The sequence below is a fragment of the Phoenix dactylifera genome, chromosome 8, assembly GCF_051530095.1.
Source record: "Phoenix dactylifera cultivar Ajwa chromosome 8, Ajwa_hap1_PhDact_Kaust_v1.1, whole genome shotgun sequence".
NCBI lineage: Eukaryota > Viridiplantae > Streptophyta > Magnoliopsida > Arecales > Arecaceae > Phoenix > Phoenix dactylifera.
This window is the reverse complement of record NC_143197.1, coordinates 31670656-31685685: the sequence shown is the minus strand read 5'-3', so window position 1 is coordinate 31685685 and position 15030 is coordinate 31670656. Positions and strand designations below refer to the sequence as shown.

Below are 15030 nucleotides of genomic sequence, written 5' to 3'. Positions count from 1 at the left end.
CTTCTCCCCTTCCATCCTCCTCCACCGCCATCGTCCTTCACTTCCTTTATCTTCACCTCCTCCTACCACCCACCTCCCTCTCCCATCTTCTCCTCCTCGTTTGTATCCTCCTCCTCCTCCCTCACACCACTCTCCTTCTCCCCCGCTTCCAACGGCATTTTCATTCTACCACTTCATTAAGGGAGATTAACGTGAAGACCATTTGGAACATTTTGGAAACTCAGAGGGCCATTGTGAAAATTTTTAATGATGACATATATCGCATATGCACGGAATCGTCCAGGGGTTGAAATGCAAATTTCTTTTTTTTTTATTGCTGTAACAAGTAGCCTTAGAGTAAATATCACCTTTCGCATCACTCAGGATAATATCCCAGAAACACCCAGATAAAGTCGAAAAAACTTTTTACAGTACTGTACCACTATGGTCAGCCATACAAGCAACAAACTAGTCAACAGTATTATTAGCCTTCCCATAGCTATAGATGAAGTGAGCCTCCAATTATCCACCAATGAGCAGTGACTTACTCCTCGGTATTCTCTTCCTTTACTAGCCCACAAGATGACCATTCTGGAGACTGGAGGTCCCTTCCAAAATTATATTGTTAGCCCTTAAGACAGATATACCTTAAACCGGTTCGTCCCAAGCAGTTGTCAATTTGGCCAATGAAATTATTGTATCCTATTTTGTCCTACCTACAGCCATCAAGGACGGCCTGAAATCGTGAATAATAAATCATGTTTTCCCAATCTATCTACTACCATTCCGAAGTTGGTTTTGAGGAAGCTAGGGAGTCGATGCTTCCAGGGGGGAAAAAAAAAAAAAGAACCATGTAGGGCTAGGGCTGCAAATAAGGGAGGTCGGGTTGGCCATGCTTGATCCTGATCCTGATCCATTTTGGTTTGATATACATGTCTTGGCATTGGACCTGGACTGAATACCATAGATGATAGGGTCGGGTCAAGCCAATGAGAAATATTTTAGACTCGTGGACCGGTTTCATATACGATCCTAACAAAATTTCATGGAAATTTTTTTTGCTCTTACTTTTGATATAATTAAATTTTGACTGCCACAAAATTTTTCGCTAACATGGTTAGTACTTTAAGAATTAATATTTATCTGGAACTGCGATCTGGTTTAAGAGATTAATAACCTCGGTTTCTAGCTTTTCTTTATCCAGTCAGATTAATTTGAGTGCTTTTATCTTAATAAAAGAAAGAAAAAAAAAGATTTGGAATACTTTATTTGGCTCAACTCTAACCAAATCGAGCCGAGTAGCAAAAAGGAATATCCAAAATAGATTCACAAAGCGTACTAATCGATTCAGATTGGTACTAATAAGAAATCGGGATATATTTGAGATGTGGAATGTGTCTATTGTTTTAAACCTGACTCGACCCTGAGTCTTCAAGAATACATTAGATTGGGTCTATCCAACGTATTTGCTATCTTATACGGGTGGTACAATATAGGATCCCAAGCTCACCCCTCCGTAATACTCATCCCAATTTTGAAATGTTTTGAGTGGTATGTGGTGCAAAATCTTTGTTCCTCGAAACCAGCAAACTCAACATTGTGGCACGATGACATTCTCTGCCATGTTCTTTGTCTTATTGGTTGGATCAGATCCACCAGCTCAGCGGCCGACAAGTCCAACCACAAACCAACAAATAAAAAAAAAAAACTCAGCAATACACCTGTGCTTGGACTGGTCCACCGCTGAGCTGGTGGATCCGTGAACCGGTCCAACCAATATTTTCCCCAAATCCAGCGTGCCTTACAGTGACATCATTGACACGTCAGATTAGATTATTGCGGGTGATACAGGGGTGCCGCATAGATTAGTTCATTTCGATGATTGGAAGTATATGTGTTGCGTGGGAGTTACGGCTTGCAGATGGACCCGTTTCCCGTGCTCTGTTTCGGTGGCCCAGGGGAAACAGCCGTAACCAGTCATGTACCTCGCGAATTGGAGCCCGGTGCTTTGCTGCCGCCGCGCGTACGGAAACTCTGGTGGGCCCCCGCGAATCCATCAATCCTTGCCATTGTTTTGACGGTGATGCCGTCGTCTTAATTGGAGCAGAGACATTTCGTAACTTCCAGCATAAACTGATATGCCATTCGGTGCCGCTCCTTCCACTCCAATCAACTTCCATCAGCGCTGGCGTTTCTTTTTTTTTTTTAATTTTTTTTTTTATTATTATGTACATCGACGCCCAAAAAGTCAGAACCAGACAAAGATCTGGTCAAAAGCCAGCACGAGCACGCGGCATCCAAATTCCAGCTTCACAGTAACTAGTTAAAGAACACTATGTAGGGAATTATAAAGTAGCAATTAGATTGTGGAATTTTTTATTCTGGGCAAAATGGGAGATTATATGACAATAACTACCTCTAGTAAACACATAACTCAAACCATTAGATCCTACTAGAAAAAAAAACCTATTAGATCTTTGGAAAAGTCAAAAGCTATGATAAATAAAGATACATTCCAATCAAAGCTGCATGACTAGCAAGGTGAACGAAGATGAATACATTATCCAAGCGCATGTGTCAAGTAAAAGGGGATGAAAAATAGAGGCCTCCTCATGTCGGTTTATCTAGTTAACAACTTTAAGAAGAGTCCTTCAAGACAAATAATGGTGTGCTAAGAATTCCTCCAACCGTAAACATCTCCCTCTAGAATGCCTGCATTTCGAATTTGGAGCTGGTTAACTAAATATCAAAATTTTATGAAAAGTGATTGTAGCTCTAATGATCATGAATAACAAATTAACACCTTCTTTCGTTGTTCAGTTATAGTCGTCATGGAACTATTAAAGTTCGCCTTAACCATAACAAGAAAAGGAGAAAGCCATGAGAATTATGGATTGTGTGAAGAATAGACCTAGCTGGCATGCACCGTCTTACCTCTTTGGATATAAGGCAAGGTTTATTTCAGCATCATTTGATCTCTGTATGTAACAAGATCAAATACACAAGACAGTCGAATGACCCAATATAGTTACTTAGCTTACACTGAAATGTTTTTTAACTCTAAGTTGGCCATAGCATCATAAAGTCCAGCATGTATTGCTCTTCATCTATGAAGTTGCATGAGTGAGAAAAAGTAGTCCTGAGAGGAATGAGATTAAAATCTATAAGCTAGTGCTCGTGGTGATGTTTGGCCAAGTTTACCTTCTCATGCACCAAGCTTCGAATGGATAGCTGCCAAGATCCTTCTTGTTGGAGTGAAACATCGAACTCTTTAGAAACAAACGATCTAGGACCCAAGGCAGCAGATTGATTGTCTTGATTTATAAAAAAAATGCTTTGAGACACTTGTTATTGCATTCTAGGCCTACATATGCTGGTTGGGCAATTTAGCATTCTATAGCTCTCAGGGAGCCGCGTCAATTCATGGAACTTGCACTGAAAAAAAAAAAGGAAGATGTTTGATAACTAAAAAATGCTTGAAATAATTAAATTCAATCATTAAAGTTTAAACTAATCCATGCGCATGAAATATATTTGAATTCTGTGAGTGCTAGCTTTTTATTATCATGAGAAATATATGAAAGACGTTGATGGTTGTCCGTATTACGAATCAGATCATGGTTGTCCGTATTACGAATCAGATCACAGTGCTCATGCGAGACTAGTGCGAGCTGCCGAAAGAAGAAGAAGAAGAAGAAGGAGGAGAGATGGGAGATGTTTGATATAAAAAAAAAAAAAATCTTAGTACTTATTAGCTAATTGCTTTCTTTGTTTAAAAAAAGGGTTACGTTCTGGAATTTGTAAGGCATCGTGCAAAGAACACGCTGTAGCACGCCACGTAAGCCCATTCACATATCCTAACGTACAATTGCGAGGGAGGGAACGGTCCGTCGAGAGCCGTCCCCTACCCCCTTCATCACTCCAAGGCGACCCCACCGCTGTGGACTCGGGCTCCTCCCTGGCCGTCGCGACCGTCGACCACCGGGATTGTTCCTCTGCCTCCAAAATCTCAAGCTATCCGAAACATCTGCAATCCTTCCTCCCTCCCAGAAAAGTCCTAAACCTTTTCCTCCCAATCCTCCCAAACCCTCTCCGATGACGTGAGTGGAAGAACGAGATCCTCTACATCAACGAGTCCGGCGGCGTGATCTGCTTCGGCCGCGGCCCACCGAGCCTGCTTTCCACGTCTATGTCCTCGCCGGCTTCAACCCTAATTTTCTTGTTTCTATAGCTTGGATCTGTAAATCGCCGAGGATCTGCAAGGATTATTCCATGGATTCCTGGAGGTAAGCTCGGAAAATCCCTAATTTATTTAATTTTCCTGGGATTTTAGCTATCTTTTCCACAAAAAAAAAAATGAATTCTCGGTTTTAGCCTCGCCTGTCGAGGATCAAGAAGTAGGATGTCGTTTTCTGTTGGTTCTTGATTTCCGCTTCGAGCCTTGTAGATGGAGTTAGGAAATGGCTGGGCACAGAAATTCAACGGTCTAATGCTCGGACAGAAATTCTTTAAGCATGGATATACCCTCATTTCTTCGTCCGTGCCTATGCATGGAATGGACATTGTGTGTTTTTTATATGAGCAAGTGAATGTAAAAAATCACTTCTTGTACTTGTACATTTAAACACGTTCTTGTTTGACATTTATTTCTGAACTTTTTTTATCTTTAGGCAGGATAGTGATGTATTTTCACATAGCATGTTGATGTGTTTAATATTACTACACATGTGTTGATTTGATTAGTGCCCATCTAGAGGAAATGAGTGAGATGATAATTTTGTACAAGATTGATGAGAATGAGCTTTATAGATTCTATACTGCAGCAAATGGTGACATTTCATGCTCACTTTCATCTCTAAAGAGGACCATTCGTTGGAGGGAAACTTACAATTTACTCTCATCACAAGAACTTGAAATGTGGTCGCGGTTGGTCTTTTGGCATGGATTTGATGTGATGCTTTGACCTTGACTTGTCATCTGTCTTGTGGACTTGCATGCTCTAGTTTAATGCCTCGGGATAAAGCCACACTTTGTTCAAGCTGTTGGTATGACTTTTCTTTGAATTAGCTACTTTTTTAATTTATTTATAATCATACTGACTCAGAAACTTTACCAACTTTATACACCAACTCATAGATTGAATTGAATCTGGGGCAGTTTGTGATGGGACCAAAAGTCAAGAATGATTCATAAGGCCAACCTAAATAAGTGGGACAAGGAGAAATGGTTATGGTTGTGGTCATGTATGTATCATTACATTAGTTATACTACTTGCTAATGTTCTTGTGATACTTCCTCACTAGCATGTGCCTTTAATGTTGTATAATTGCCGATGTTAATTTTGTACATGGTAAATTCTATGTTATTGTATCATAATAATCATACAAGCTTCTTATCCCATCCTATCCTTCCGAACATTTTGTTTCTTCTACTGGCTGTCTGTGTACTTCAGAACTACATTGAATAATCTACATCAATATTTTCTTGATTTTGCTGTTTTAGGGTTTTATTAGTTGCGGCATAATTGTGCTTTCACATGTGATTGTCCATAGCTATTTCATGTTGATTTCACACCAAAGGCTTTCACATTATTATAAGGCGACCCTCTCCACATTTTGCCAATTTGGTAAAAACATAAGCTTTCAAATCTCTTTAATCTGATCCTAGATAGATGGAATAAGGCTTCTTTGCCATGATGTACGGCGAAAGCATGCGCTTTTTTGTAGCTGTTTTTTAGTCTTTCTATTTTTATTTTTATTATTTGCTAAAAACGGGAGTATCATATATAACATGTACGGGTACAACCAAGAAAATCAAAAAACAACACATCACGGAGAGCACCAGGCAACTCTATCTCCCCCCACTGGAGGTGGTACCCGGAATGGTTGGCAACAAAGGACGCCACCCAATCTGCAGCCCCATTGCCTCTCTAAACACGTGCTTCTCCTGAAGCATCATCCCATCATAAACCATGGCCCGGATATCTCTCAGAAGCAGGTGGTGAATGCTGACCCCCCCCCGGAAGCCTGCTGAATCCAGTCAATGACCGTTGTAGAATCGCCCTCCAGAAGGATCTTTCTCTCCTGCAAAACCCACCGAACATAGCACAATCCTGACCAGGCTGCTCGCAGCTCCGTCTCTAGCACCGAGGTGTCGAACAAGTGGCAACCCCCAACTGCGATGACCCTGGAGTCCGGGTTCCTAACAACGAAGCCCGCATCTCCTCTCCTGCTGCCCTGCAAGACACATCCATCGAAGTTGACCTTGAGGAAACTCGGAGGGGGGGCTCTCGAGTGAAAAACACCAAACGAGATGCTCCACGAGCAGATGAGGAGCCCCATATATCCCGAGCTGTCAAAGGTCTATCCGACTGGATTGCCTGAGAGGCCTCCATTGCCAGCAGCCGCGCCCTCTCCACTACTACCCCTGGTGGGGGGCAACTCTCTCCGAAGGTCCATGCGTTCCTTGCAAGCTAGATCTGGTAAGCAGTATAGGTCGCCCGAACTGCCTCCAGTCTGGACTGCAAGGTTCCAGCCAGTCGACGAATAACCTGGAGAAAGGCCTCCGCATGATCCCAGAGCACCGTGGGAAAGTCTGCCTGCCTCCATACCCTTCTAGCTCGGTGGCACTGGAAGATAGCGTGGTCCAGCCACTCATCAATCTGAGTCCATTGTGGTTTTCATTGTTGCTATAGTTTCTCAAATAGAACAAGGGGTCCTGCATTTGATTAATGAAGAAGATCCACGGATTACAGTTTTAATGGATTGTGAGGGCCAATGGAAATGATGAGATCCTTTTCCAATCTTGTCCAAGATCACCATCCAGATCGCCTTGGGACTTTATTTGTTATACGCCTTCCTCCAGTTGTTTGAGTTATTGCACAGGCTTTTATTGAAGTATGATGCTTGGTTGATAATAAGATCTGTTTTATTTTGCTCAAATATCTCCTTCATGTTGCAGATTTTTTTTAGAAGAATATTTTGAACTAGTGGAACTAGTTGTTGTCCTTGTACTTAAATTTATGCAATATCATCTGCCTATGCAGCGGAACATGATTGGAGGCCATGCAAATATTCACTTCATTTATAGCATGATATGGATAGTTGTGCATAGAATTTATAATTTATTCTTTTACTAATTTCTAGTTTGCCCTCTGGTGTGGTTAAGCATGAGATCAGAAAATAATTGGGTTCTGCATTTGCCCAGATTAGGCTTTGTCAAAGAGATAATCCCCACCGACCTCAAAAAGAGAATGGCTAACCAACTAGATTTAATGACACCTGCTCCAGAAGTGATATGCGGCTAAATCTAGAAAGAACTGTACAGAGTAGAGGCTTGTTGGACCTTATATGGTAGAAAACTAGAAATTTTCTCCTTTTTCCATTTTTTGATAAAAAAGAGTTCCTCTATGCTCTCCCAAATGTGACCATGTTTTTCAGTTATAGACAAGGTCCGTTTCTTATTGTGAGTATTTGTAAATGCATTTAAGATGTCCATGGGTTACAGATGGCCTATCTTTCAACCACAAAGATTTCTACTTGCGATTGGCAAATATCCTTATGCACTGAAATTTTCTTCTACATAGAGCTCAGGTCCATGTCTATATGGCATCTTGGATAACTAATGTCTACTTTTAAAATCGTTAGTTGCTATGTAATTCTGAAAAATGTTTACTACTCTATTAAGCGATGGGGAACTCATTCTGGCATAGCTTTGTCTGAGGGATGCTAAACTTAGAGACCTTACTAGGTTGCTCTGCTGACAGAATTGTATATATTCTTTGGATATTATATTTTTCTCACTATGTGTAACTCAGTGCGATTGCTTCTCAGACTGGATTGTGTTTGTTATATATACATTAGTTTTGCATTACTAGAAGGAGCTGTTGTTTCTTGACTAAATTGTGTTTCTTGCATGCGTTCCTTCATAAAGTAGCCATGCGTCTTCATTGATGTGACCCAGCCAAACAACCATTATAAAGGGCTAGAATTAATAGTGCAATGAAATCCTAGCAAACACGTCATGACATTTTTTATAGTTTTTTTTTATTAACCATCATGACTTGTGATATGACGAGATTTCCTACTTAGTAATTATTCTTAATTGTAGAGAAACGGGAAAAAAAGGTTAGAGGATCAGCAAGAAGACTGCATTAGTGCATCATGGAGAGGAATGGTTGAAATCGACAGATATAACTTAGTCAAAATGGCAAACCGACTTTTAAGATCAGAAGTCCAATGATAGTGCAGTAAATCAGTTTCTTGAGTTTACAGATCAGGACTTGAAAGGTAAAAATTTTGGCCAGAGATTTCTGTTTGGTCCCCCTTCAGAAGGGAGAAATGCTTAACAAGATTATCTTGTCCATCCTATGAGGTATTTGGTGAGAGGAATAACCAAGTTTTGAGGATAAATGGTCGAACTCTTCAACATTCTTTTTCGAAGGTGTACTTTGATGTTTCAGCATGCTTCTAGTCTGAGAGGATTTCAGAAACTGGTTCTTTACCAATGTTTTACTATGGTTCTTTTCAGTCCTATAGGGACCAGGGGACCCTTTTTTTCTTTATAATACAGCTGATTTGATGTACATCTTTCTTCTCCTAGTGTTACCTTCTGTATCTTATCTTCATAGTCTTGGTATAAATATCCTCTTGAGTGGCAGTGGGCATCTCATCTTTCTAGTCTAGCCTCTGAGTGGATCAAAGAGAGTGATCACGATCATGATGGATGGCGACGAAGACAAGGACATTAGATTGCCCTATAAAAAATCGTCAGGGGGGATCCTCCCCAATTCCCCGAAGATTGAGTTCCCGCTTTCTTTATATTTATAGTCGACATCCTTCGCAACTGAACTGCCGGATCGAGAAACTTTTATGACCTGTCTAGATACCAGAGCGTGGTGTTGTATCCCTGTTACATCTTCTGCAATGGCAGGGATGGATGAAGATAGAAGAGAGGTTGGTTATAGTGATGTGGTAGAGGTCGGGAACTACAATACAGATTTTTGAGTAGCAAAATTAGCATTTCATGCGATGCTATCCTTGGAAAATTGAGATTGTTTCTGATTGTGTGCCTCCCCTAAATCCTTCTCTTTCCCTGCCTTTTCACTTGGGAACTCCATTGTACATAGAAGACAATTTCCGAATGGACAACTCTGTTTATACATGAATGGGAAGGGAGGGAGGGATGATCATACTATTGCCAAGAATAGGAGGTTTTGATAGATGATAGATAGGAGGGGTCAATTCCTCTTGCTGTGAATTGTATAAATGGCAAAAAAGATTATTAATAAATGGTTAAATGGTTGGATTTTTGTCCCTCTCTTTGAGATTCATGTCAATGAGATGGTCTTAGGGAGGGTTTTCTAGTCTTGTTGGAGTGGATTGTCTTAGGGTGGATTGTGACCATTTTTGGAGTTGATTTGGTTTACTGCACTCTTGTTCTTTATGAAATTTGTCCTTGTAGCTTCTTGCAGAACTTGGATCTGCGTTAGCCAAAAACTTTAGTTATGAAGAAAGCAGCCGGCTACATAGTTTGCATTTAAAAGGTGTTCTTCACCTTTTGTCAAGCAAGTTTTGAAAAGCAGCCAACAAGCCCAGACCTTCATTATCGGAAGCATGTGGGGCGGGTCTCTTAAAATAATTAGTAAGAAAACACTTAGGAGGCGGGTGAGGGATGAGATCCTAAGAAGATACAGAAGCATGTGCACCACCCTAAATGGAAGATTCCTGCTGCTAGGTCTAGACTCTATTTATACCAGAAATACTTCATCAGATGGAGAATTTCTACTATATTGGTTTAGGATTTTAGGGTGGCAAACCTAAGAATAAGATGGATGCATGGTAAAACTAGGAAAGATAGATTAAGGAATGAATATATTAGAGGAGCTGTAGGAGTTACACAGCAGAGTGATGGAAAATCGATTAAGATAGTATGGACATACAATAAAGATCTAAGGAGAGATTGAAAGAATGGAAGGGGATGACCTACATTAACATGCATGGAGGTTGTGAGGAAGGATAAGAAGAAACTTAGAACAACATCAAAGATGGCCGTAGATAGGCACTTTTGGCAAGTAAAGATCCATAAAGCCGATACCAAATAGTTGGGAAAAGGCTAGATGGTTATGATTATGATTTTGCGGTGGGAGATTGAATGTTCAGGAATTTCCTGGATCTTTGAATTGATTGTTCTATAAACTATTGTGATCAAACATTAATCTAAGAAGTTCCAGATGGATGTTGCCAATGCCCAAATTACAGACTTGTGTTTGTTTTTAATGCAATGGCAGCCTTGTGTTTTTTAATAATCTAATGGAATAGGAACTGCATATTATTATTTGTTGAAAGTCTTATAATTCAACTCAGTGCAACGTAATTACTGGTTTGGAATGCCTTTTCAAGGAGCAAGTTAGATTAGTGTTCTGTTGAGAGTAATTCTGCCTCATAATAGACCTACCTTTCTAAGATTAGATAGGTGTTCATGTAACTTTAATTTGTGATCATGTATCAAGAAATGCATACAGCTCACGATACTGGACTTGCTAAATTGGGTTTACAATACCTTGATATATTAGGTTCTGAAGCCCATGACTCAGCAAAAGTTGCATGTTGAGGGAGAAACATACCGGAAAGTTTTATCTGAATTCCTTCAGACTGTGCCGGCATTTCTAGGAGGGAATTGTACTTGTTCACATTGCAGGAGGCTTGTTGCTGTTAACTTGCTAGGCAGAATGGAATATAAGAGCAAAAGCCAGCATCACGGAAATATTTCAGACGGTGATGCAGCTGTCAACAGTTATCCAGTCACTGATCCTCCAATGAATAACAGCTGTGATCATGTACTGAAGGCTGCAATAGTAGTATTCCTCATGCTATGGATTGTCATTGCATTTTTTGCAGGCATGAATGATCCTGAATCTCTTTCATCGCAGCCATCATAAAGTGCTACATTTGCTCCTTTTGAATATTGTCATTAGCTAATAGTACCCCTACGAAGTGTATTCATTCGACATAGTGTATATGTTTAAAGAACTGCATATGATTAATAGACCTGGTATGATGTTATTTTTTATGTAAAAATCACAAGCGCTATCACATGCATTTGGCCATCCATTTAGCAGAGGCACTAATGTGTAGCTTTCTTGAATGATGTATGGCTTGTCAGTTGTAAATTGGCTGAGTTCGTGGGTGCTAGATTTGTTCTTTTGCTGTCAGAAACAGGCCAATGCAGGCTAGCGTGATGGACACTAGAAAAAGCCTACCTCCACATTCAGTCAGTTTGGACATGATAATTTGAATTGGCACTAAATTCATCTGTCAAGCTCCAGTTTTTGGTCTTCCTGAAATTATGTTTAGATTGTTAAGCTCAAGTCATGGTCTGTTTTCATTTGACTTGTTTTTCAAAAATAAGGTTTAGTTGATTATCACAAAAAGGTGAGGTCTAGTTAGAAGCTAACAAGATTGGAGAATTGGATTCAGAAGCCGTATCAAAATTGACCTACAGATCTAAATTTCAGGGCCAGGTTGAGTCCACATCTGTTAAGCCATGGGATCTGAACCAGCGCAGTGCAAAGGATACCATCTCGACTTGAGGATTGTCTATTTCTTCTTTCTAATATCCTTCTTTATACCATTTATTTGATACGAAACTAAATTTGCATGTTTTTTGAACCTGTCCGGGAAGAAAGCAAATCTGTATTCAATTTTAATTCCAAAAAAGGACCAAAAATCCAACAAAAACAGCAGCTATCTATTATTTCTTTACCGATATATTATTTATCTAGGAATTTAATTAGAATATTTATTTAGTCTGATGGAATTATACTAGTTTATTTAATTAAAAAAAAGGTGTCTATTGATTTATTATGAACTTTTTGGCAGCTTTTACAATTATATATATATTTTTATAAAAAAAAATCATACTTGTTTGGTAATTTTGAAGTCCTCTTAAATGAGCCTAGCTGCTAGGCATGCACAATGCTTCCTTTGGAGAAAAACGAAAAAAATAAATTATATTATGTACCAACCGTCAAAAAATTATTACTAAAATAAATAAATAACATTATATATTTGAAAGTAAATCTTAAAACTAGAATTTTATTAAGAAGAAATGTTTATATACATTTTAATCTGGTTGGGTTTTTAAGAGTGATCTCGAATCTTTTTGTTATTTCTATCAAATCATTTTCCTCGAATCAGTTTTAAAATTTATTTTTCATAAGTATAATTTGATCTGGAAGAAATATTTCTGTACATTTATTAGCTTGGATTTTCAAAGGTAATCCAATTTTTTTTCATATTTTCATATAAAAAAATATGAGGATATTTGCGGTATAAAAAATGATGAACAGATACTCTGATTTCGAATATAGTATAAACATATAAGAATTACAATGTAGTCTGATCCTTTTTATGTTGAAAATAATCCTGCTCCCACCCCCACACTTTTTTTTTTTAAAGTACAAACAGTATCGGCTGAAAGGTTGCAGATTTGGATCTTAGAGTACCACTGTTTCAATTGATTTGGATTGAGGCCGCCTCCTAAGCTTTGTACAATGGACCTTGAAGTGTATCCAACGCACTGAATGAGAGGGACCAACAAATGGTCCTGCTCTATCTCCTGCATTCGTTCTTATTAACGCAGAGGATAAGGCTCTCCATTATGGAACGGCACCAGAATTTATGCTTCACAATACAAATAGAGGCACATCATTTCTTAGTTGACTAGGCCTTGTTATCTTCAAGCAATTGGTGATGTAGGTATTTTTCTAACCAAGGACATGACCATTGCCAACTTCCAACTCAGCATCTAGCCTAATATAAATGAAGCAAGATCAGAATGCAATCAAAATTGGCTTGCTTACCACGTACCTCATATCAAAATGAAAGACATGATCATTGTTTCTTTGAGAGGAGGCTGCAAGTTTGATTCCTAGCGTGTTACGTGTAGCGACAGAACCGAACCGAACCGATACCGATGCTTAGCATGATCCAAGCGAGCGCAGCATCTAAAGCCATCCATTAAACAAGAATATGGTTCTTTTCTCTGGTTTCCATGATAGACGGTTGCCACATCGTTTGTCATAACAGAAGATGTTCCAATAGCCCAATTGGCCAATTCCGGCATCATAGCATATCTGAAGAAACTTGGTAAGGTAACACACAGGATTCCAATCTCCAGAGCCACAAACTGGTAGTCCGGAAGAGGAAGTGCTTCTAACACTATAACTTCACCACAAAGGGTAGAAGATCAGTAGACCCCACAAGACCGGTGCTTTTCTTCTTCTTTTTTTTTGACAATTCATGGCAACTTGATTGGAGCTGCAGTCGCATGATCTGTCACACATCATCTCGAATAGGACCATCTGCGATCCATGGCATGTGTGGCCATCTCTGCACCTCTCTCTAATCATCTTGGCTGGACATATGCATGTAGCTAATTGGATGATTCGATATCGAAAATTTGTTCACATCCAAGTCCACAGTTTTAGCTTGACATGGCAGGCAGATTGATCTCTTCGATAAGCCATAATCTAGGGGATATACTTTGGTTGCGAGATAATTTATAGAGAAGGAAAAGGAAAATATATATATATCTCTCTCTCTATATACACACACACACACACACACACACACACACGTACAATCACTTCGATAAGAAAGAAAAATTTTCATGAAAAATATTAATAAAATTTGTCTTCTTCAAAGGAAAACATGTTTCCATACAAATTCTTGCGTGGACGTAGAGACATTGATGAGATAATTGGTATTAGATTTTGGAATATATCCTTGTGGTTATGCAGACAAAAAACAATGCAATGGAATGTAATGGAATGGAATGCTGGCATTTTCTAAATGCAGCCGGTTCTTGAAGGCTCGATCCCATTAATCAGCCGTCATCACCACCGAGGAACCAACTTGGAAATCTTGCATTGGAACGCACCTCCTTGCCTGTAGATTGCGACAAAAGGGTTGGTTGTTGGTGACCACGCAGGGGGGGGTTTCGCCCCACCCAGGACCCATATTGTATCCAGTCTAGCCAGAACGAAAGGAGGAGAGGGTTGGTGGTGGATATGAGGCCGAAAATGGCCCACAGCATCGAAGGGAAAAGGTGGGATCGAGTGTTGCGTTCCACCCAGAAAGCCTGGTTGACGCGTGGGATCGATAGACCATACATGGGCATTTGGGCACGCTTAGAAGATGGCCGTCCTCCTCCTCCCTTGGTCCTCATGATACTAAAAGAGAAAAAGGTGGCGGGGGTGGGGTTTACCAGTGAGAGGGACAGGCCTTGGAGGGGTGGCACTGAGGTGCTCGCTGTGGAAGGAACACAGCTAGTCTTTTTTATCTAACGTGGCTGCTGGATGGAAATTAGGTACGTGCCTCATCGAATGCCCACTTGACCCTTCCCGGCCTCAAGGATTGCGAGGATGAGCATTGAGCAGTGGTTCCCCCACCATGATGTTCGGGCCTCAATGGTGTGTGCTTGCTCGTACTGTACTTCTATCCTCTCTCTTGTTTTCAGAAATATCACTATTAGGAGAGAGTGGTCTTTGACTTTTACGATTGATGGTTCTCTCCTGTGTGGTTAGTGAATTTATCTGACATTTGCAGGTTGGCTGAATGGAGAAGATCCTACTTAATTTCGAGGTAGATGCATAATAAGATTAAGAGAGTCATAACAGAAGGTGAAGCTTATTGAATTTTCTTTTTTTTTTTACAAGCAAGCAAAAGAAATAGGAGATCATGGACAAAATCCTTTTAAAGCAACTTAAAGAAGATCATGAGGAAACTCAGCCTCTCTCCCCTACCCCCAAACAAAAGTAAATAAATAAATATATATAAACAAATAAGTAAAATCACGAAGACTATCTAGTATCTAGCTAGCATATATATTTTATGAAAATAGTGATACATTGTGGATCTTTAGGAGTATCACCTTTTCCTGACTACCGGAGAGATCTCTGAAAAAATCTCATAGAGAAGAAGTTACATGGTGGATGGCTAACCATCCTATTGATCCTTCTTTTATTAGCACAAAACAAGCTGCCAAGAA

The 15030-nt window shown here is 39.8% G+C and overlaps 1 long non-coding RNA gene across 1 annotated transcript; it reads left to right on the top strand.

Annotated features, from left to right (window-relative positions):
- The first annotated feature begins 3878 nt into the window (after positions 1–3878).
- Positions 3879–11086, top strand: LOC120110314 (uncharacterized). The gene is made up of 2 exons (XR_005511240.3): positions 3879–4265; positions 10553–11086. It is a non-coding gene; the product is annotated as an uncharacterized LOC120110314 (long non-coding RNA).
- The last annotated feature ends 3944 nt before the right edge of the window (positions 11087–15030 follow it).